Source organism: Mauremys mutica, chromosome 4, assembly GCF_020497125.1.
Source record: "Mauremys mutica isolate MM-2020 ecotype Southern chromosome 4, ASM2049712v1, whole genome shotgun sequence".
NCBI classification, from domain to species: domain Eukaryota; kingdom Metazoa; phylum Chordata; order Testudines; family Geoemydidae; genus Mauremys; species Mauremys mutica.
In genome coordinates this window covers 71,197,512-71,219,540 of record NC_059075.1, presented here as the reverse complement: position 1 = coordinate 71,219,540, position 22,029 = coordinate 71,197,512, and the positions used below count along the sequence as shown (strand labels likewise).

Genomic DNA, 22,029 nt, shown 5'->3' with positions numbered 1-22,029 from the left:
TGCCCCCTGCTTACCCCATCTCCATAGAGCTGGGGAGGAGGGGAGATACAACAGGGCTCAGGACAGAGGGAGCTTGCGGGCAGCAGCTGCTGTCTCAACTTGGTGATCTACTTAAAAAGGCAGTGTACTTAGAGTGCGGTCAGTATACTTAAAGGGGCAATGCACATCTCTCTCTCTGTCTGCCATGCTGTCTCCCCCTCTCCATTTGTGCTGCCTTGTAGAGTGTGAGGCTACATTAACAATGTGTTAACCCTTGAGGGCTCAGCCAAAAGCTAGTTCATCATTTAGCATTAAGGCATTCCCTGGGAAATATCCCACCCTCTGACTTCATCACCTCAACCAAGCTTTACAATCATCATTGATGTGTACAGTATTAAATTGTTTGTTTAAAACTTATAGTGTGTGTGTGTATTGTGGCAAACCCAGGACAAATGGCTACAAAGGGAGGGGTAGTAATTAGTCCCAGGGGGTTAAAAGGCCTCTCCCTATCCACTGAGGAGAGAGATCCATGGGGAAATAAGGTTCAGCTGGAAAAGGAGTTACCAGGGAACTAATTAGGTTCAGCTGGCCCCAACTACTGGAGACCTTTTTAAACCCTTCCTGGTGTGGAAGCAGGGGGGAGAGTGAGAGAAGCTGCCAGCAAGTTAGGTGCAGCAAGGCTCTGAATCCTTCCAGCAAGGAAGGCTGCACTCTGTCCCCAGAAGGGGAGAAAACCAGCACAAGGGACTGACTAAGGGAAGGATCAGCCAGACCCTGTGCTACCTGGAAGGATTTGCTTTGCCCAAGCCGGTGTCTCCAAGGCTAAAAAGGACAGCCTGCTGAGGAGAAGCAGGTACTCTGCCAGTGTGTGTGTGTGTGTGTGTATGTGTATATATATATATATATATATATATATAGAGAGAGAGAGAGAGAGAGAGAGAGAGTCTTTTGTCTGCTGAAAAAAATTTCCCTGGAACCTAAACCCTCCCTCCCCCATTTACAATAATTCTTATGGGGAAATTGGATTTGCTTAACATTGTTTTGCTTAAAGTTGCATTTTTCAGGAACATAACTATAATGTTAAGTGAGGCGTTACTGTAGTCTCACCCTATTTCATAGATGGGTAAACTGAGCTACAGAGATGGTATGTGACTTGTCTAAGGTAAGATTAATGGCAGAGGTGGGAATGGAATCCAGGAAACATAGCCTCCAGTCACCTCCTGTAATCAGTAGGCAACAGTATTGGTGCTAACAACTTTGACAGCTCCCACCCCTGTAGTCTTCAGGACTTTCCCTCGTTGTGGGTGAACCTCCTTGTCCTTCCACCTTTTAATCTTTCCTTATTTATAGTCCAGTCTACTCATCAGACTTCATTGCTTTTAAATATGCCCCCAACCTTGCCCAGTCAACAGCTACATTGGTGACATCCAGGGTCCCAAGGGCTGCATCCAGTGTGAATTAAAATATAGCAGGTTATCACCCTACCTTTTTTATATCTGAATTAATTCAATGGCTTGTTAGAATTCATGAAGTGAATTGGACATTTCGATCCATATATAGCATATTAGCCCTTTCATTGAATGGTTTGGCCACGCCACGGGCTCTTCTACAGACACACAAGATCAGCATTCAGGCTACTGCAGTTGAGAACCAGGCACTGATGATGTTAAGAAAGAGGTTCTAGCTGTCATCTCTCATGGCAGTTCTTGCTGCTGATACAGCATTTCCCACTCTTGGAAAAGCTGGTCAATCCTTCATCTTCTGGTTGGCCTGGCTTTTGAGCTGGCGGCTATGTATGTTTCCCTGCATTCACTTGAAAGGACATAAACTCATAGAAGTCTGTGTAACAGTCTGTCTAGGATTCTTCAGCCTCCTCTCCCCTCACATCAGTTCACTATTCTTGGCCACGGATTTAGGATCAAAGGGATTTCTTTTAGGCCATGCCCTGCCAATTTGCACATTTCTGTGTGTTCCCATGGAATTGTTTATAAGATGTCCTGTGTGAAAGCTTTCCTCTTTTCGCCATTTCATAAATTGGCAGGCAGTATGTGTACTGACAAGTCTCTTTTATAAAATTGAAGGTTTTTTTTAATAAAGCAGATGGCAGTATTCTTTGTCTCGAATATAGAGCTGCAGTTTGCGGAGACTATAGTTCCCAGTGAGCAATGAATGCTTCATCTTCATCCAAGAGATGGCTCCTTAGATCACAATGGAGCATCTCTAATCTCCATCTCTGTTCCTCTGTATTAAACATGAGGTGGCTGCACACTACACTGGGCCTGTAGGCTGCCTATGGGCATGACTGTATTAGAAGAAATGAAAGCACTACTTAATATTTAATGATCTCCTAAGTGCACATTGGCAACAACCTTCATCATCCCTTATCTGTCATTAGTTCCTGTGGTAACCACTTACGGTACTTTGGCAAGTCTTTTTGGCTGAGCTCAAAGATTTGCACTTATAAAACCTATTCTGCCCATTATTTTAACAAGCTGTCTTTTTTTAATAAATACAGAGATTCAGATAGAAACAAAGACAATATAACCAAAACCCAGAAATGACGTGTGTGGGGGGCGGGGGGGAAAGATAGGTGGGGTCATGTTCCTCCCCCGATTTCTGCCAGGGTTTTTATGCCCTGCTCTGAACCACGCTGCATACCACCAGAACCTTTAAATTGTGCCCCCTGTTATCAAAAGTTACGCATCATCTTTGGCAAAATGCATGCAGCAAGTCTTGTGCCAATCACTGTGGCCCAGATTTTTTTTAAACATATTTAAGCACCTAACTTGTTTGACAATATGTGGAAGATGCACTTGAATCATCTCACTTATCAATGTGTATTTCTTCGTTTGTTCACTTTGAGCTTCACCAAACAAGTTTCAAATAAAGTTGCTATCAATCTTGCTGTGTGTATGTGTATTTTTGATATAAATAGTGATTTCATCGACATGGATGGACAAATCACACATGTTAGTCTAAGTGTCCTAATCATTCAATAGCTGTGAAAGTCCATAAGGGAACCAGGGAATCCTTGCCAAAAGGTGCAGCCTGGATGTATGTGCTCTACACCTTTCAACTGGCTGCAGCGGCAATGCAGGAAGTCACAAAAGTTATTAGCCACAATCTGATCACTCCACATCTGAAGCTTTACCTAAAGGTGTCATGGAAAGTCAAAACCAGAGGGCTGAACTGCTGGATGTGTTATGAGCTATATTTGAGCTTGTTCTTGCCACATACTACACCACCTGGAGGTGATATCAAGGTTCCTTAGGGGAACTGTCCATTTGAGATGCCTTGAGCAGAGAAGTGGCTTGGTGGATTAAACACATCTTTAAACAGGGATCGATGTGGCATGTCTTGCACCTTAAGGATCAGATTCTGCAAGATGCCTTGATGTCAGGAGGGGTGATGTTGGACAGGACCAGCAGGTGGGCCAGGTTGGTCACTCTCCTGGCACGTATTATTATACACCTGAATACCTGCTAGTCTGTGCATTGGCTCCCCAGATAGAACAAGCTAGTTTGCTGATCAGGCTTTCCTGTCTTTATTTTCAGTGACGTCTTAGTAAGGGATTTCTTGAAAATCAAGATAAGGTCTAGTGTAACACCTACAAACACAGGTTTTGGGTTGTGGTCCAACCTGTATTCATTCAGGAAGAAGTTGAGCTGTTTGGTATAGATAGAAGCAGTTGGAAACTGTCTTATTTTGTACTAGGTTTAAGTCTCCATTATTTACAATAGTGGGCCATCACTTTCATGTCAGCATTCAGGATTTCTTCTGTGACTGAAATCCTGGTCCCATACTGCCAGACAGATGTAATCTTCATAAACAAAATGCCTGGCAGTGGTGTTGGGAAGGTCATTTGTGAAGAGGTTGAAAAGTGTCAGTGCTAGAACTGAGCCCTGAGGTGGACAGTTGTTTTGGTATCTCCAGGACTGGCAGCCTCTCAGCAATAGATCCAGTCTTGACAACCCACTCAAGTAGGATTAATGACAATTTATACACCAGGCCTGTATGCCAGATCGTATCTCATGCAGCAGTGAGATCTAGGAATACTGTGCCTGTCTTCTGCCTGGCTTCAAAGCCATTCTTGAGGTAGATAGTCAACGCCAGCACTTGATCCTGGTTATGAGATTTGGTTGGAAACCTACTTGATCTACACTCTGGTTATTATCAATGCTGGGAGCAATTCTTTGAAGGCTGAGCCTTTCAGATAACTTGCTGCAAGTCAGTAGCCTTTCCCAGATTTTGGCAAGGCTATTACTTTTTGCTCTGCACCTGATCCTAGGTATTTATTCTCCTGGATGATGCTAGATAGAAAATCTTGCTGTAAGAATCACTGACATGGCCAGTTACTAGTCAGAGCCAGAGTGACCTTAGCATAACATTCCAATGTGCAGGTGTGGAGCCTGCAATTCAGCACTGGCCTGCAAGAACTGTAGATACATGCCTTACTAATGTGATACAAGACCAACCCCCAGAGACCTGTGTGATAGAGGGAGGGGGGTCAATGATGGCTCTTCATCACTATAACAGTCCTTCCAGTGGGCACCCAGACAACTGCAAAATCTAAATCTCACCTGTGTCAGTACCTTGACATATTTAAGAATATGAAACAGCTAAGAAGCATGCTATCCTATTCTCCATAGGTCTGGCATCTTATCAGATAAGAACATATTATTTAGAGATGGTGAAGACCTTATGTCTAGAGGGATGCTAGGGACACCATTCCTGCCCATCCTGGCTAATAGCCATTGATGGACCTATCCTCCACTAATTTATCTAGTTCTTTTTTGAATCCTGTTATAGTCTTGGCCTTGACAACATACTCTGGCAAAGAGTTCCACAGACTGACTGTGTTGTGTGAAGAAATACTTCCCTTTGTTTGTTTTAAACCGGCTGCCTATTAATTTCATTTGGTGACCCCTAGTTCTTGTGTTAGGAGGAGTAAATAACACTTCCTTATTTACTTTCTCCACACCAGTCATGATTTTAAGAAAAGATGTGGACAAATTGGAGACAGTCCAGAAAAGTCATGATTTTTATAGACCTCTATCATATCCCCCTTTAGTCATCTCATTTCCCAGCTGAAAAGTCCCAGTCTTATTAATCTCTCCTCATACGGAAGTTGTTCCATACCACTAATCATTTTTGTTGCCCTTTTCTGAACCTTTTCCAATTCCAATACATCTTTTTTGAGATGGGGCGACCACATCTGCACGCAGTATTCAAGATCTGGGTGTACCATGGATTTATAGAGAGGCAATATGATATAATTATCTATCCCCCTTTCTTAATGATTTCAACATTCTGTTTACTTTTTTGACTGCCGCTGCACATCGAGAGGATGTTTTAAGAGAACTATCCACAATGACTCCAAGATCTCATTCTTGAGTGTTAACAGCTAATTTAGATCCCATCGTTTTATATATATAGTTGGAATTATGATTATGGCCATTTTGTTGCCCAGTCACCCACTTTTGAGAGATCCTTTTGTAGCTCCTTGCAGTCTGCCTGTTACTGCAGGCGGCCCTCCCCCGCGCCTAGCTCACCTCCACTCCACCTCCTTGCCTGAGCAGGCTTTTAGGCACCCCCACAACCATTAGGCGCCCTAGGCGGCCGCCTAGTTTGCCTAAATGGTTGCACCGGCCCTGTCCTGGTGACCTATTACTGTTTAGTTTATCAATTTGTTCCAAAACTCCTCTGACACCTCAATCTGGGACAGTTCCTCAGATTTGTCACTTAAAAAGAATGGCTCAGGTTTGGGAATCTCCCTCACATCCTCAGCTATGAAGTCTGATGCAAAGAATTCATTTAGCTTCTCTGCAATGGCCTTATTGTCCTTGAGTGCTCCTTTAGCATCTCGATTGTCCAGTGACCCCAGTGGTTGTTTAGCCGGCTTCCTGCTTCTGATGTACTTAAAAAAATTTTTTTGCTATTACTTTTTGAGTCTTTGGCTAACTGTTCTTCAAATTCTTTTTTGGCCTTCCTAATTATATTTTTACACTTCATGTGCTTGAGTTTATGCTCTTTTCTATTTTCCTTACTAGGATTTAAATTCCACTTTTTAAAGGATGGCTTTTTGCCTCACACTGGTTTTTTTATTATGTTGTTTAGCCATGGTGGCACTTCTTTGGTTCTCTTACTATGTTTTTTAATTTGGGGTATACATTTAAGTTGAGCCTCTATTATGGTGTCTTTAAAAAGTTTCCATGCAGCTTGCAGAGATTTCACTTTTTGCGCTGTATCTTTTTAAATTTCTGTTTAACTAATTTCCTCATTTCTGTATGGTCCCCCTTTCTGAAATTTAAATGCTACAGTGTTGGGCTACTGTGGAGTTTTCCTCGTCACAGGGATGTTAAATTTAATTATAGTATGGTCACTATTACCAAGCTATATTCTATTATTCTATATTCTATTACCAGCTATATTCCCCTCTTAGACCAGATCCTGTACTCCACTTAGTACTAAACCAAGAACTGCTTCTCTTCCCAGAAGCCTCCTATTGCAAGACAAACCCAAGAAAGAAACCAACAGGACTCCACTGGCCATCACATACAGTCCCCAGCTAAAACCCCTCCAACGCATCTTCAGGGATCTACAACCCATCCTGGACAATGATCCCTCACTTTCACAGGCCTTGGGTGGCAGGCCAGTCCTCGCCCACAGACAACCTGCAAACCTGAAGCATATTCTCACCAGTAACTGCACACCGCACCATAGTAACTCTAGCTCAGGAACCAATCCATGCAACAAACCTCGATGCCAACTCTGCCCACATATCTACACCAGTGACACCATCACAGGACCTAACCAGATCAGCCACACCATCACCGCTTCATTCACTTGCACGTCCACCAATGTAATATACACCATCATATGCCAGCAATGCCCCTCTGCTATGTACATCGGCCAAACTGGACAGTCCCTATGGAAAAGGATAAATGGACACAAATCAGATATTAGGAATGGCAATATACAAAAACCTGTAGGAGAACACTTCAATCTCCCTGGATACACAATAACAGATCTAAAGGTAGCCATCCTGCAGCAAAAAGACTTCAGGACCAGACTTCAAAGAGAAACTGCTGAGCTTCAGTTCATCTGCAAATTTGACACCATCAGCTGTGGATTAAACAAAGACTGTGAATGGCTAGCCAACTACAAAAGCAGTTTCTCCTTCCTTGGTTTTCACACCTCAACTGATAGAAGAGGGCCTCATCCTCCCTGATTCAACTAACCTCGTTATCTCTAGCCTGCTTCTTGCTTGCATATATATATATATACATACACCTGCCCCTGGAAATTTCCACTACATGCATCCGACGAAGTGAGTATTCACCCACAAAAGCTCATGCTCCAATACGTTTGTTAGTCTATAAGGTGCCAGAGGACTCTTTGCTGCTTCTCTTCTTGTATGTTCCAGGATTAGCTGCTCCAAGAAGCAGTCATTTAAGGTATCAAGAAACTTTATCTCTGCATTGCATCCTGAGGCGACATGTACCTAGTCAATATGGGGATAGTTGAAATCCTCTATTATTGAGTTTTTTATTTTAATAGCCCCTGTAATCTCCCTGAGCATTTCACAGTCACTATCACCATCCTGGTCAGGTGGTCGGTAATATATCTCTACTGCTATATTCTTCTTATTAGAGCATGGAATTACTATCCACAGAGATTCCATGGTACAGTTTGGGTCTGGGTCGTGAAAATCTTAAATGAACCAATGTCATTATCCCACACTCAAGTCACTGACAAACTCACAATTTCCTATTAGTGTCCATTCTGTAGCTGTTCTCTAGTACTAAAATCTCTGCTCTGTCCCATCAAAGGAAAAAATAACCTTAATATGTATTTATACAAGCTGTCTGAGCCCTAAGATGTTTTTTACAAATGAATGAAATTCCATCATCATGCAGTGGCAGAACTCTTACTTGTTCAAGTCTATGTTAAGTTCTGGCAAGAAAGGCACCAACTCCCATTTTTGCACTGAGTGCTAATACGCCTAGGTCCAGTCTAGATTTATTATAGAAGAGATCGGACATAGGTCCAGTTCTGTTCAATATCTTCATAAATGATTTAGATAATGGCATAGAGAGTACACTTATAAAGTTTGCGGACGATACCAAGCTGGGAGGGGTTGCTAGTGCTCTGGAGGATAGGATTAAAATTCAAAATGATCTGGAAAAATGGTCTGAAATAAACAATATGAAATTCAATAAGAACAAATTCAAAGTACTCCACTTAGTCAATTCTACACCTGCAAAACGGGAAATAATTCCCTAGGAAGGAGTACTGCGGAAATGGATCTGGCTGTCATAGGGGATCACAAGCTAAATATAAATCAACAGTGTAACACTGTTGCAAAAAAAAAAAAAAGCAAACATAATTCTGGGATGTATTAGCAGGAATGTTGTAAGCAAGACAGGAGAAGTAATTCTTCCACTCTACTCTGCTCTTATAAGGCCTCAGCTGGAGTATTGTGTCCCATTCTGGGCACCACAGTACATTTCAGAAAAGATGTGGACAAACTGGAGAGAGTCCAGAGAAGAGCTACAAAAATGATTAAAGGCCTAGAAAATATGACCTCCGAGGAAATGGGCTTAAATTGCAGCAAGGAATGTTCAGGTTGGACGTAAGGAAAAACTTCCTAACTGTCAGGGTGGTTAAGCACTGGAATAAATTGCCTAGGGAGGTTGTGGAATCTCCATCATTGGAATTTTTTAAGAACAGGTTAGACAAACACCTGTCAGGAATAGTCAAGTTATTATGTAGTCCTACCTTGAGTGCACGGGACTGGACTAGATGACCTTTTGAGATCCCTTCCAGTCCTACATTTCTATGGTTCTAAGATATGGAATACTCTGTCAGCTTCCTGTGCGAAGGTGGTGCAGCTCTGTATTCTCAGCATATTATTTCCTCTGGACAGGCACTCCCTGCTGCCTTAAAGAAACATACTGCAGAACTAGTGGACTTTCAAAAATTCCTGCAGTGAAAGCCGTTCTGCTCATAAGGACTAATAACTTGTTGTAAGGGTAAATATGAGGGAGACAGAGTGTGTGGTTTAATGTTGCACTGAGCCAAAACAAAATATTTTGCATCCATGGCATATCTGTGAGAGCCACTGTCTCAACTCTTATTGATCTCTGTCAGAAGGATGCCATGGGACCCCTGCTCCTTTTTCTTACCACTGCTGGGTCCCCTGTCCTTTCTCTGGTTGCAATTCACTTTCCACTGAGGGCAATATTTTCTTAGATGTTTTATGTGTAGAGAAGTAGGGCATTTATCTCCTGTCCATACTTGGGCAATGAGCGTCTATGGGTTCTCCAGTGGTCTGCCTCCACCCTCCTCAAAACAAACCTTTATAGCATAGTTCATGTGGAGTAAGCCCTTTTTACTTCCCCAGCTTGCCCATAGGCAGAGCATATTCTTGGTTGGGCCTTAGACCTCTAGGCCCCTGAATAACCTTTTTTCACCCAATGCCTGTGTCCACTGAATGATTTTCTCAAACTCTCCAACAGACTCTACTGTCTTCTACTGTCCCTCCATTATGAATCTGCTTCTGCAGCTCCAGCTGCACTCCCACACTTTTCATTGCTGTTCCTGGAGCAGGAGTAGGTGGAAAGCCCAGATCTGCTTTGCCTGCCTGATTCTTGCAACTGGAACAGAACCCCTGATGTCTGTGGCTGTTCCTCCATACACCAACTTAGGAGAGTAAACATTACTATGCCAAAAAAGCTTTCTGAATATTTTGGCGCTATCTTTTCCTTTATACCTCCTTTCGTGAAGGGGAGATCAATAGATCCTAAACAAGCTCCCATGTCTGCTCTCTGCCTCATGATCCCTAATTTAGATGTGTTCTTCTTTTTATGCCCCTCTGACTGAGAACCTCTCTCCTGCTCCAGGTTTCTCAATTTGTCTGACTTGGGCCTTCAGTAGCCCATTAACCCATTCCTGCCTTGGATGGAGGTTTGTGTGCCCCATTAAACACTTTCAATTCAAGTTGGCTAAGAAACCGTTTCATCTTGATGATGATGACTTGGCCTCAGTTATTCACACCTTTTGTTCTCTCTCTCAGCTGGACTATGGCAATGCAGTATATCTGAGTGAAGCACCTAGGAAACTAACTAGTACGGATGCTGCAGCGACATGTGCTACATGTTCTCTGCTCTCTATGCTGGCTCCCCATAAAATACCAAATCAAGTTCAGAGTCTTGGTCCTTACCTTCAAGGTGCACAAAAGCCTGGACCCAGGATAGCTACAAGACCATATAAAGTTCTGGGATGAAGACCACGGTGGACAATTTTTTTGCTCCTCTTGCAAATGTGACTCTCAATGAAACTTTCTGTAATGAGGTAAAGCTCATCTGTGCAGGAGACAGTTTCTTGGAGGCCAGCCTGAGGCTGTGGAATGAACTCCACTGGGAACTGAGAGAGAACAAGCAGTCACGGTGTAATCATGTTGCTTAATGCACTACTGGAAGGTAAAGACCTATTACAGTAATGAACATGGTATAAAAACCTACAAAACAGAATACCTGCAAAGGGCTATGTACTTTTTCATCAAAAAACACTGATTGGGATGGGCTGCAAAGTCTAAAACTATGAGTATGGCCATACTCCGAAGCAGTGATGCCTCTAGTTTTCTTAAGGTTATGGCATTAAAATATTAGAATTAGAGATAGGAAAGCTATTGTAACATCTAGTCTCCAGGCACTCAGTGAAGGAGTATTTTTCACAGCATCACAGATTGTTATGCTATATAATATGAGATATAAAGCTGAGATACAGGTCTGCACGATTCAATTTTCCCTGTCACCTGCTCAAACCCATCATCAAAGGGAGAGATGTGACTTCTGTGCAGGCATCCCATTGCCTGCAGCAAGATCAGTTGTGTGCTTTAGCTGGGGAATACATTGTACTCTCATGATCTTTCTGATTCCATCTATTTTACTTTTGATTGGTTATACTTTTGACTGGTAACTCAGTCTGCGCAATGATAAATCCCTCAGCATGTAATAAAACTATTGAGATGAAGCCCTCACAAGACTTGGTTCAGATAAGGCTCGAAGAGTTTGGAAGCTTTTGAAAAATCTCCTTCAGCTATCAAGCTTGTGAGGGCAGCTTTTTTTTTTTTTTTTTTTAAACTGAGTTTTCTGGTATCTGCTAATTCTAGCTAGGATGGAGATACTACAAGAATAGCCTTTCTCCTGGTATATTAGCACTTCTGATTCTGGTTGAAAGCAAAAATACATAGGTAGAACAAAAATCAAAACTAAGATGAAATTATTTATTTGTATTACAGTAGGTCTTAGAGGCTCCAAACAGGATTGGAGCCTTCTTGTGCTGTACATATACGCAGTAAGAATCAGTCCCTGCCTTGAAGAGCTTACAATATAATAGACAAGACAAAGAATAGAGAAAATTTAAGTATGATCCCCATTTTACAGATGGGGTACTGTGGCACAGAGAGATTAAGTGATTTACCCAAACTTACATAAGAAGTCTGTGGTAGAGCTGGGAGTAGAACACTGATCTCCCAAGATTCTGTCTAGTGCCTTAACCACAAGGTCATTCTTTCTCATCTAAACTTTTACAAACTGCAGAAAAGAACACAGATTGTTCTTGTCTTATTCCGTAACCATTTATTTTGGGATAGAAGGCATAATAAAATGGAGCTACTCAGATTTGCACCTGCAAATGAATTGCAGAGGGCAAAAAAAAAAATATTGGAATAATTTGTGCCTGCTAAGGGGAAGGCATCCTTCTATAGATTTACTCCAAAATCAACCTGAGGTGGGGTGTTGGAGAGTAGGAAAAGCTAGATAAAGTATAAACTAGGCGAGTAGTTCAGAGCTGCAGCAACATACAACTTTATTTTCCTCTAGCACAGTTCCTACAAACAATATCCCAAAATGCTTTGCAAACTTGAACAAAATAGTAGTGGGAGAAAAGAGATTTTCAGAGAAGAATTGAATTGACAATAGTTGGTGAGGCTTTAAGGAAAAATATGTTATTTGTTAATATTTTAGGTTGTTTACAATAAAACATTTCAATTAGTGTCATGACATGTAAGTACATACCTTATTACAAAATAACAAGATTTAGCAAAGCCTGTTGTATTTTGACCCTGCATTACCCTTTCCCCTTTAAAAAAAAAAACTACTTAAACATAAATCTAACTTGATAAATGTATATTTAGCCATTCAATTTAACCTTTATAAACCTTTATTGGAGAGCTGACTGTTTTCTGGGGAGTGGATGGGAGAGGGGGGAGGGAAGGCAAAGAGACTCAGAAAACACAAAGTATGGAAAATTAGAGGGGGGGATATAATTCAATTATTATCTGATATGTATGCCCTTCTTGATTATCTATTGCTCCTATAAGTACAAGAGTATCATGCCCATATCAAGGTATCCCAATTATTTCAGTATTTGTTACTTTTTTTTGTGTGTGCAAGGTATACTTTATTTTTATCTATTTTTTGAGTTTCTGTGGCACTGTTTTCACAAAACCCATAGATTTTGGTTTGTTCTCTTTTGCTATAAGGAGCAAGAATATGAGCAGCTTCCTTAGTCCCAGTTTAAATATTTAAACAGACCAGCTCCAATACACATCTTTAAGTCCTGCTGTGTCACATCTTTTAAGTTCTGTGTCTAGTGTTCAAGTTATTTCAGTATTGATTTAAAAAAATATTTTTACCATCCAGCATTCCCATGTCCTGTGTATGAAAGAGGGCTTGGCTGTCTTGCATTTCATATAGACATGTGGGGCAGTATATGAATTTTAGTGTATAGAGACAGGAAATCTACAATCTGTGAACTAGACAGTATTGAACTTGTACTCTTTGGTTAATAATGGAGCCAACATTTATTAACTGCATTATCTCATTCCATTCTTTTGCTGTTATTTCATATTTACAGTCTGCATTCCATGACTTAATAGCTTTATGCGGTTTGCCTTTTAAAAACATATTCATAAAATTATATGCTCAGTTAGACAATTTTGACTGCTGAAACTTCAAGCCCTTGTATGAAATTTTCTAGTGCAGGTAGCTTTGTTGGGTTCTGTGGCAAGCCTGGCACCGCCCCGCCCCTCTGTGGCAGGGGTGAGATGGGGTGTCGGAACCTTGCCACTCCCAAGTTCACACGCCCATCTGTCTTTGGGCGGCCAGTTGCGGTCTAATGGCCTCCTTCCCCACAATCACCCCTTGGTTGGGGTAGTGGGCCTAGCGGCCAGAGTCCAGGTAACTCACCCCAAGTGTCAGGGCAGTGTGGCCCAATAGCCCAGGTCCATATAAATCGCTCCCTACATTGGAGTAGTGCGGCCTAATGGCCAGAGTCCATACAAATGTGGCCTAGCAACCGGAGTCCATATGATTCCCATGGTGTGGGCGATAGTGGTAGGGGGACCTGGGACTGCCCTCTCCACCAGATCCCAACCCAGGGCCCTGGTTAGTTCAGCGGGGATCCGCCCACAACATGCCGAGCATCTGTGTGGCTCTAACGCTGTTTGCCTCTAAAGTTCCCCTGGGTCACTTCCTACCATAAACGCCGGATTCTCTACTTCAGGGGGCCCTCCAGTCTGTTCCCCTCCTGTGACGTACTCCGTCTAGGCATTAGGGTGCGTCCTGGCTTGGCTGGCACTTCGTATCCTGGTGCGCAGGCGGTTCCTCCTCGGGAGCTGGCGGCGTGCCTCCTTCCCCTGTGGTGGTCAGCCCAGACTGAGCAGTTCTGCAGGCTTTTATACTTGTTCTCCAGTTGGAGCATACCCAGCAGAGCTTCCAGGACGTGGCTTCCTCTGCAAGGAAGGAAGGAAGGGTTAACCCCTGTGGTACCAGTGCGGGGCCACTCTGCCCCATCAGTTTCTTTCCTTTTTTGAAAGTGTTTTTTACAACAAAGTAAATTAATCTTTATAATCTCATAACCCCAATCTAATAAACTCATATAGTGCATTCTTACATTTTAAAAAATATCACTTACAAAAACGATTAGGGGTATGGAACTGCTGTCATGTAAGGAGAGATTAATAAGACTGGGACTTTTCAGCTTGGAAACGAGACGAATTGGGGGATATGATCGAGGTCTATAAAATCATGACTGGTGTGAAGAAAGTAAATAAGGAAGTGTTATTTACTCCTCATAACACAAGAACTAGGGGTCACCAAATGAAATTAATTGGCAGCAGGTTTAAAACAAACAAAAGGAAGTATTTCTTCACACAATGCACAGTCAGTCTATGGAACTCTTTGCCAGAGGATGTTGTGAAGGGCAAGACTATAACAAGGTTCAAAAAAGAACTAAAGAAATTCATGGAGGATAGGTCCATCAATGGCTATTAGCCAGGATAGGCAGGGATAGTGTCCCTAGCCTCTGTTTGCCAGAAACTGGGAATGAGCAACAGGGAGTGAATCACTTGATGATTACCTGTTCTGTTCATTCGTTCTGGGGCACCTGGCATTGGACACTGTCGGCAGACAGGATACTGGGCTAGATGGATCTTTGGTCTGACCCAGTATGGCCGTTTTTATGTTCTTATGCCTAGCTGGTACTCTATTCCACATTAGGTTAAGACAGCAGTTAAAGTCACTTGCCACTATTACTTGTGAATTCTGGACTGCTGCAATCATTCAAAACTGTTATTGAAGAAGGAAATATCCTTCTCATTTGGGGTATAATTGTTATATATTGTAACAGGTTTACCATCTATACACCCTGCAGCAAAACTCCTATGCTTTCTGTCTGAATCCTTCTAGATCAGGGGTTCTTAAACTGGGGGTTGGGACCCCTCAGGGGGTTGCGAGGTTATTACATGGGGGGGGGGTCGCGAGCTGTCAGCCTGCAACCCAAACCCCGCTTTGCCTCCAGCATTTATAATGGTGTTAAATATACAAAAAAGTGTTTTTAATTTATAAAGGAGGGGTCACTCTCAGAGGCTTGCTGTGTGAAAGGGGTCACCAGTACAAAAGTTTGAGAACCACTGTCTAGATTCCCATGCTACTTGTTTACTTATTAGTGTAATCCTTCTGCCCATCTGAGTTGGCAGCAACAAGGGCCAGGTTCTGTTTCAATAACACTCAGTGACTTGGGACAATTACATACCACTCCCCGGGCGCCTCTCAGAGGCAATACTTCCCCTCTCGCAAGCATGGAGTCTGAGTGTAGCAAAGTCCTTTTAATAAAGGAAGGAAACAATGCGGCATTATGGAAACACCCATTTTATTGGGTGGTTTAGTTCCTAACATTCCAGGAGCACCAGATTGTTCCTGATTCTTTTTTTACCCATTTCTCAGACTATCTAGCACTGTCTTTTTAACATACTGCCTTCTCCATCTTCTCCCATCCTTAACCCCCAGATATCTGGATCTATATTTATCAACTCCCCTATAGTTACATTCAAATTTCTCCCCAATTTTAACATATAACCTTAAGCCATACGTTTTAAACATTCTAATTTTCATTTCCCCCCATACTTTGTACAACAGTTTGACATCCTTAATAATAATTCAACATTTTCTTAACATTAACTCCTGAAGTAATTTTTGACAAATAACGGTAAACAGTATCCCTAATAAACTTAAACTCATTCTATAAATTTCTGTCACTAAGATTAGTATTTTTCTTACAACACATAACCACTGTATTTTATTACATTCAAAAGTTATCCTAGTTCCACTTCCCGTATACTTAATGACCTTTCAATTGATATGTACTTAACTTGAGTCTAATCAGTTGCTACTTCTTGATCTACTGTGTTTTGGTTCTAGCATTGAGGCTAGGAACTTTTGGGCTTCCGCTTGTGTGTAGAAAGTGTGGGTTTGATCCACCTGATGTATTTTTAGTATTGCTGAGAATATCAGGGCAAACTGATTTCCCCCCCCCCCCATGGAGCTGCTGTGGACTTCAGCCTTTTTCCTATGTACATCTCTAGAGTAATCTTTGAAGGAGGATACTTGGTATTCCTCCACTCTTATTCCTTTCAACTTCTTTGCTGCATCAAGAATCAAAACTTGGTCTCTGAAGTTGTGTAGCTGTACTATATGACTGGACATGCTCTAGTTGAATTTCTGTTGTATATTGGTATGCTGATCTGATGTGCTCTCTCAGTCTTAATTTTCATTGCTTTGACTGTCAGATTAAAAAACTTTGAGTCATGTTTCAAAGATTATGGGTAAAGACAAGTCACGGGCAATAAACAAAAATTTACAGAAGCCCATGAGCTGTCCCTAACTTTTACTAAAAATACCGATGGGGGGAGTACTCACAGTCAGGGGCACAGGAGGCTGCTCCAGCCCTGCTGCTGCTGCCCCAGCCATTGCTCCAGCCCACAGCTGCTGCTCCAGCCCCAGGCCACCCATTTTCTCCTTTTCCCAGAGATTGAGGAGAGCTTGTCTCTCTTTATTTCAGTGAGCTAATGGCGGGAGGGAGCCAGGGCACATGTGAAAACACTGCCTTTCACTATGTTTGTATTATCAGTAAGGCAGATGGGCCTCTCACTCACCCCTCCAACACTACTGACTCCTTATCTATGTTGGTGTGGGAGAGGCCCTCATTCTGCTCTCATCTTCTCTGATACCGCTTGCCCCCGCCTTATTCTCACCTGCCTTCTGCTCTTCTGGGTTCTCCCAGATTGTAAGCTAGGGTATGGGGTCTAGTTAGTGTCTTTGATGCCAATGTTGCTGGTAATTAAGCAAGAGGAGAGTGGGAGCTCACTGAATCTGTTTTCCTTACTCCACCATGACAGTCATGTGACCCCACATAGAAGGAGAATTGGTAAGACTGGGTACAGGAAGTCGATTCCAGAGAGCAAGAGCTTCAGAGGAGAAGGAACTCATGAAAACAACAGCAAGATCATTTGAAGGGAGAAAGATAGTGTGAGGCCCCAGACAAGATAAAACACTAAAACATATTTTAGGTTGAAATTAAACATGCCCTATAATGTTACCTTATCCTTATCGGTTAATGAAATGCACTGAAATCGGGATGGTTATATTTTTGTAAATTGTTATGTATAATATAATGGTGAAGTTTTATTTAACTAAGAGCCTTTGTGAATGCTGACTGGGGAAACAGTTCTTGAAATATAAGTGGATATGGAAGAAGCAGCACTCAGTTCTAATGGTGTGTAGTATTATGGAATCAATTTCTTGTTAACCACATTTGGCAAAGACTACTGAAGGGTATCCAGGAGGCTAGAATGAAAAGGCTTAGCACTAATCAGCAATCACTGCAATGGGGGTTAAACATTATTTTGCCCTCAAGTTACAGTTGTGTGGGTCTGTAGCAAAATCTGCTATCTAGGAAGATGTTTGCTAATCACACCCTCACGAAAATGAAGACACAGCCCTACAATGCATATAGTGTCCTCTATACTAACTTCTCTGTGCCCAGTCAGGGCAGCTGATGAGAGGAACTTGCAACTCTAATGTAAAACTGTGACACATTGAGTAAAGCAAGTGGTTCTGTTATGTAGGCCCAATATGCCTGGGAAGCTCAAACATGAAGCACATATTAAGCATGCAGTAAAGACCAAACTCCCAATCCTCATCTGATATAAGTCAATGTATCTCAATTGACAAATGGAGCTACTGATTTACACCACCTGAGAATCAGGCCTAGCAGGCCAGATCTTAAGCCCTTCCCCTAGTGTAACCATTTATACCAGCGCAAACTGGGTGTATAATGCTATCAAATCAGAGTAGTAGTTGTGACACAGAGGCTCATAGGTGCTGGAACCAAGGGTGTGGGGAGGTGGGATGGGCTGCCGCACACCCAGACATGACATGGTTTCCATTATATACAGGGTTTATAGTTTGGTTCAATGGCTCTCAGCACTCCCACTATAAAAACTGTTCCAGCACCCCTGCAGAGGTTCCTTGGCAAAGGGCCCCCTGTTCTTAAACCTAACAAACTCCGTGCACCCTACACGTCTTGCAGGGTATTTATCCGTAAAGTTAGCATGTAAAGTATCTACAGAAAGCTCATAACTTGTCAAGATTTGTAATCATTGCAAGATGGTGTATGGGTAATATTTAAGGAATAATGTATTCATGGTGAAAGTATGCTTTGTGGGCTTGGAGTAAAAGTTAGACCCATTTTCCCCTAGTCACTATCTAAACTTCAATTACAAAATCTGCAAGGTGAGAGGGTCCCAGAACTTGGGCTGCAGCCTGATCCCAAATGTCTACACCACAATTAGACAGTCCCTTAGCCCATGCCCAGTGAGCCTGAGTCAGCTGGCATAGGCCAGCCACAGGTGTCTAATTGCAGTGTAGACACACCCAGTATGTTTCAGTGATGGCCTGTTCAAACATGAGGAAGTTGTCACCCCACCCGGCTTAGCAAGTAATGTAATGCAAAGCACAGTTGTCTAGCCTAGTTCCATTCCAAGACTATCAATGGAAAACCATCAAAGGCAACTGCAAACAATTGAAACCACTTGGATGTAAAAGAGGAATATTACAACAAACAGGAGTTCTCCCTTTCTATGAAGAAAGATAAAAGACTGATTCAGTATAAGGGGGAAAGGGGGATGACCCTCTGCATCCTTTCACAGAGGAAACATCTTGGAGAGCAGGGATCTTCTCATGAAAAATTGGATCATGGTTTTTGTGAAGCTAGCCAGCTCTACTACAGACTGAACTTTTGGGGGAAGACCTACTTTATTAGATAATAAAGATAACTATTAAATTTAGACCCAGATTCATTTTTTATGATTTTGTTTTGTATTGCAACCATTTGTTTCCATCACTCTCTCGTGTCTATTTAACTCTCAATTCTTTCTTAAATAAACCTATTTTGTTTTATTATAAGTGCTCACAAGTGCAGTGTGATTTTTACAGATGCAATGATTTAAGGTAAACTGGGGTACCCTGCTCCTTTGGAAGCAGAGAATCTGAGATTTCTGTGAGTAGCCACTGTTGGGCTGAGTGTCACGGGAACAATTCAAAGGGACTCGGGGACTGACGTGAACCTACTGTTAACCTGCAAGGCGAAGACAATGCTGGCATAGTCCAGACGAAAGTGCTTGGGTGGCTGAACGGCAGGCAGTGTTATCGAGTTAATACCCAATTACCACAAACACCACTCTCTCTCACACTGGTGGCAGGGTGTAACAAGGTGAGTCACAGTTCTGAGTGCCCCAACAACTGTCACAGTAGTGTTTTACACCCACTGTGTAAATGACTGCACAAGGTGCAAGGCTGGTGAGAATTAGCCCCAGCCCTCAACAAGATTCTCAGAGTGGTGAACACTTTTTAAGAGCTCAACATTTAAAAAGAGAGCCATTCACGTTTCATTTATTTTTCATCAATTTCCCTGTCCCATCTGCTAGTTATATAGAAGATGGACTGGATTCAGTCCTTGTTTGCACCAGCTTCTGCCAGCTAAACCCTGGAAGTATAGCTTAGGCAGCAAAGTCTCACATCAGAAGCGGAAGCAGCAGAGGTGTAAAGTGCATGGAACCTCCCCTGTCAGGGGGCTGTAGTAAGTTGCAAAGCAAAAAATGCCCAGTAGTCACTGAGAATGGGTAGTGGCCAGACCAACCAAAAGCTGCACTGGTTCAATACAGCTCCTCAGGAGCCGCTATTGGCTGGGTTCATAAAATCAGTTGGAATTAAAGCCACCATCTCCCATTGAAAACTCCATGGGAACTCAAGACACAATGCAACCATTTGCCTTCCTTTGGGGAGAATCCTCACTAGGTTACAAGGGGCTTTGTTGACGTAAGGAATTCTTTCTTGAACATGGGTGACAAGAATCATACACAGTATTCCAAATGAGGCCTTACCAGTGCCATGCACAAAGGCACTAATACATCTCTATCTCTACTGGAAATGCCTCGCCTAACACATTGTAGGATTACATTTGTTGTTTTCACTGCTGCATCACCTTGGTGGCTCATAGTCAATAAGATTGGTGCCAAGACGGATACTTGAACTCCCCTAGTAAACTCCTTTCAGTCAGATAATCCATCATTCAACACAACCCATTTCCTTTAGCCAATTCCTTATCAAGCTTATAATGCTTGTACTGATCCCCATGTTCCCTAATTTAACTAATAATTGTTAAGACAGCTGGACAAATTTGAGTGCAGGTGTATGACGTCATTGCTTGTGATGGTAGGGGGTAGGCTCAACAGCCCCATGGCTCACTGTTTGTTTATGTCTTCTATTTCTAAAGCTTATGCTTCAGGGTTTCAGCCAGCCACCAGCAGGGATCAGGAGGGGATCTCCCTTCATAATACGAATACATAATACAAAGCTGATACAAACATATAAACAAGATTATCATACTTGGCAAATTGTAACATTTTCCCAGATAACTCACACGGCATATCTGATCAGATTTCTTGCAATTTTATAATATTGGTGTCAACAATATCATAAAATGTCCTACATATTCCAAACAATGTCACAACACCCTTCTTGCCTATTCTGTAAGTATACAATTACTCTGTCTGTATCAAAGTGTCTCGATTTCAGTATTTCTAGTGTATTGTTTTCCTGTGGAAGGTATACTGTTACTGTATGCTTTTTTGTGAATTTATCTGGCACTGTTCTCACAAAATTTTGTTAAGTCATGAATTAGCTCCTTGATCTCCTGGGACAGCTTACAATACTACTGCTTTAGATTTAGTGAAGGTGTGATTCTTGGGATAAGACTTCATCATTCCATTAAAGCTCATTATACTGTCATGATGTATTACAATATTTTAAAATTACATTTATATTATTATGATACCTTTTACAATTGTGTCTAGCTTCCATAAACCCCACAATGTGTATTTTCCCTGGATGATCTACTTTCACTTCTTTTGGCAGTACCAAGAGGTTCTATCTGTGATCGATAAGAAGCTCTTCCAGGGCTGCCGCAGAATGGAACAACAAAGAGGAGCCGGCCTTTGATTGTACTATTTGAGCTGCTGTTTATGCCTGCTATAACTAAGGGGAAGAGGTCAAGAGATGGCTGAGCATGCATGAAAGGAAAAAGGGAGTGAGAACAGAGCAAACGTCTTGATTGACTCAATTTCTGGTAAGAGGAAAAAGCTGTTGTCACTGCTTTGATGGAGACAGCACTCGTCCATGCAGCCGCAGATAGGTGAAAGGCAGTCCCAGGTTTTCTGTTAGGACTCTGGGAAAGAGCAATGTTTCCCCTGAGACTCCCAGAGACTCACTGCATCTGGCAGAGGAAACTATCCCAAAAGGGGTAGGGGCCAATGATCTTGCTGGGAGCAGGATGTGAGGCCAAATGGACCAGAGAAAACAAAGAACGAGTAAAAGGAGTTTCAGGAGCTGTTACAAAAAAGCTGTGATAGAGAGCAGGCAAGACCTGCCTCTTTCTCAGTGACTTTTTGCTGATTGCACGGAGAAGTCTCATGGACCTGCTGGTAACATGTCTCTCAGTGTCCTACTCACCTGTTCCACTTCACTCCATCTGATGAATGGAGCTGATGACGTTTATTAGTCTATATGTCTTTATGTGAAATTAGTTGGTATCAATTCATTTCCTAATGGACTAGTATCAAGATCTCAGCTGCTAATAAAAGGTTCAGGAATGAGTTGACCAGGGAGACTGAACTCTTCTTCCTTCTGCAGAAGTGGTCCATGCAGATCAAGGCTGAAGAACAATAAGAAGACATTATGGAAGGAAGACTTTCATGTTGGTACCCACATGGGTACATGTTCTCTTGATAAACAGCATACTTCAGTCTCCAAAGCTGTCAAGCTATTTACCACTATCTCCACGTATATAAAATATATCATGTCTTTTGTTCAATCTTGTGTAATCAAGACAGTGTCTGCAGAACAATGTGTACTGCTTACAGAAAAACTGCCCTCTGAAACAGAGATAATGTGAAAGGCACAATGGGGGAGTGATCCTTTAAGCTTGCATACCTGAAAGACAACACCCAAGTGCCAAGGTCAGTTTCTTTTTCTCTCTGTTATGTCTTCATACCAAAGAGTCTTTATACTATTGCATCTATTTATTGATTAAATAACTTAAATCTGGAAAACAGGGAGAAGAGCAGCAAAGACCCTAGCAGGTGAA

At 42.1% G+C, this 22,029-nt stretch overlaps 1 long non-coding RNA gene across 1 annotated transcript; it reads left to right on the top strand.

The window, feature by feature from the left end:
* Nucleotides 1-770: 770 nt before the first annotated feature.
* Nucleotides 771-21,681, top strand: LOC123368180. Its single transcript, XR_006578712.1, has 3 exons — nt 771-832; nt 20,802-21,012; nt 21,576-21,681. It is a non-coding gene; the product is annotated as an uncharacterized LOC123368180 (long non-coding RNA).
* The last annotated feature ends 348 nt before the right edge of the window (nt 21,682-22,029 follow it).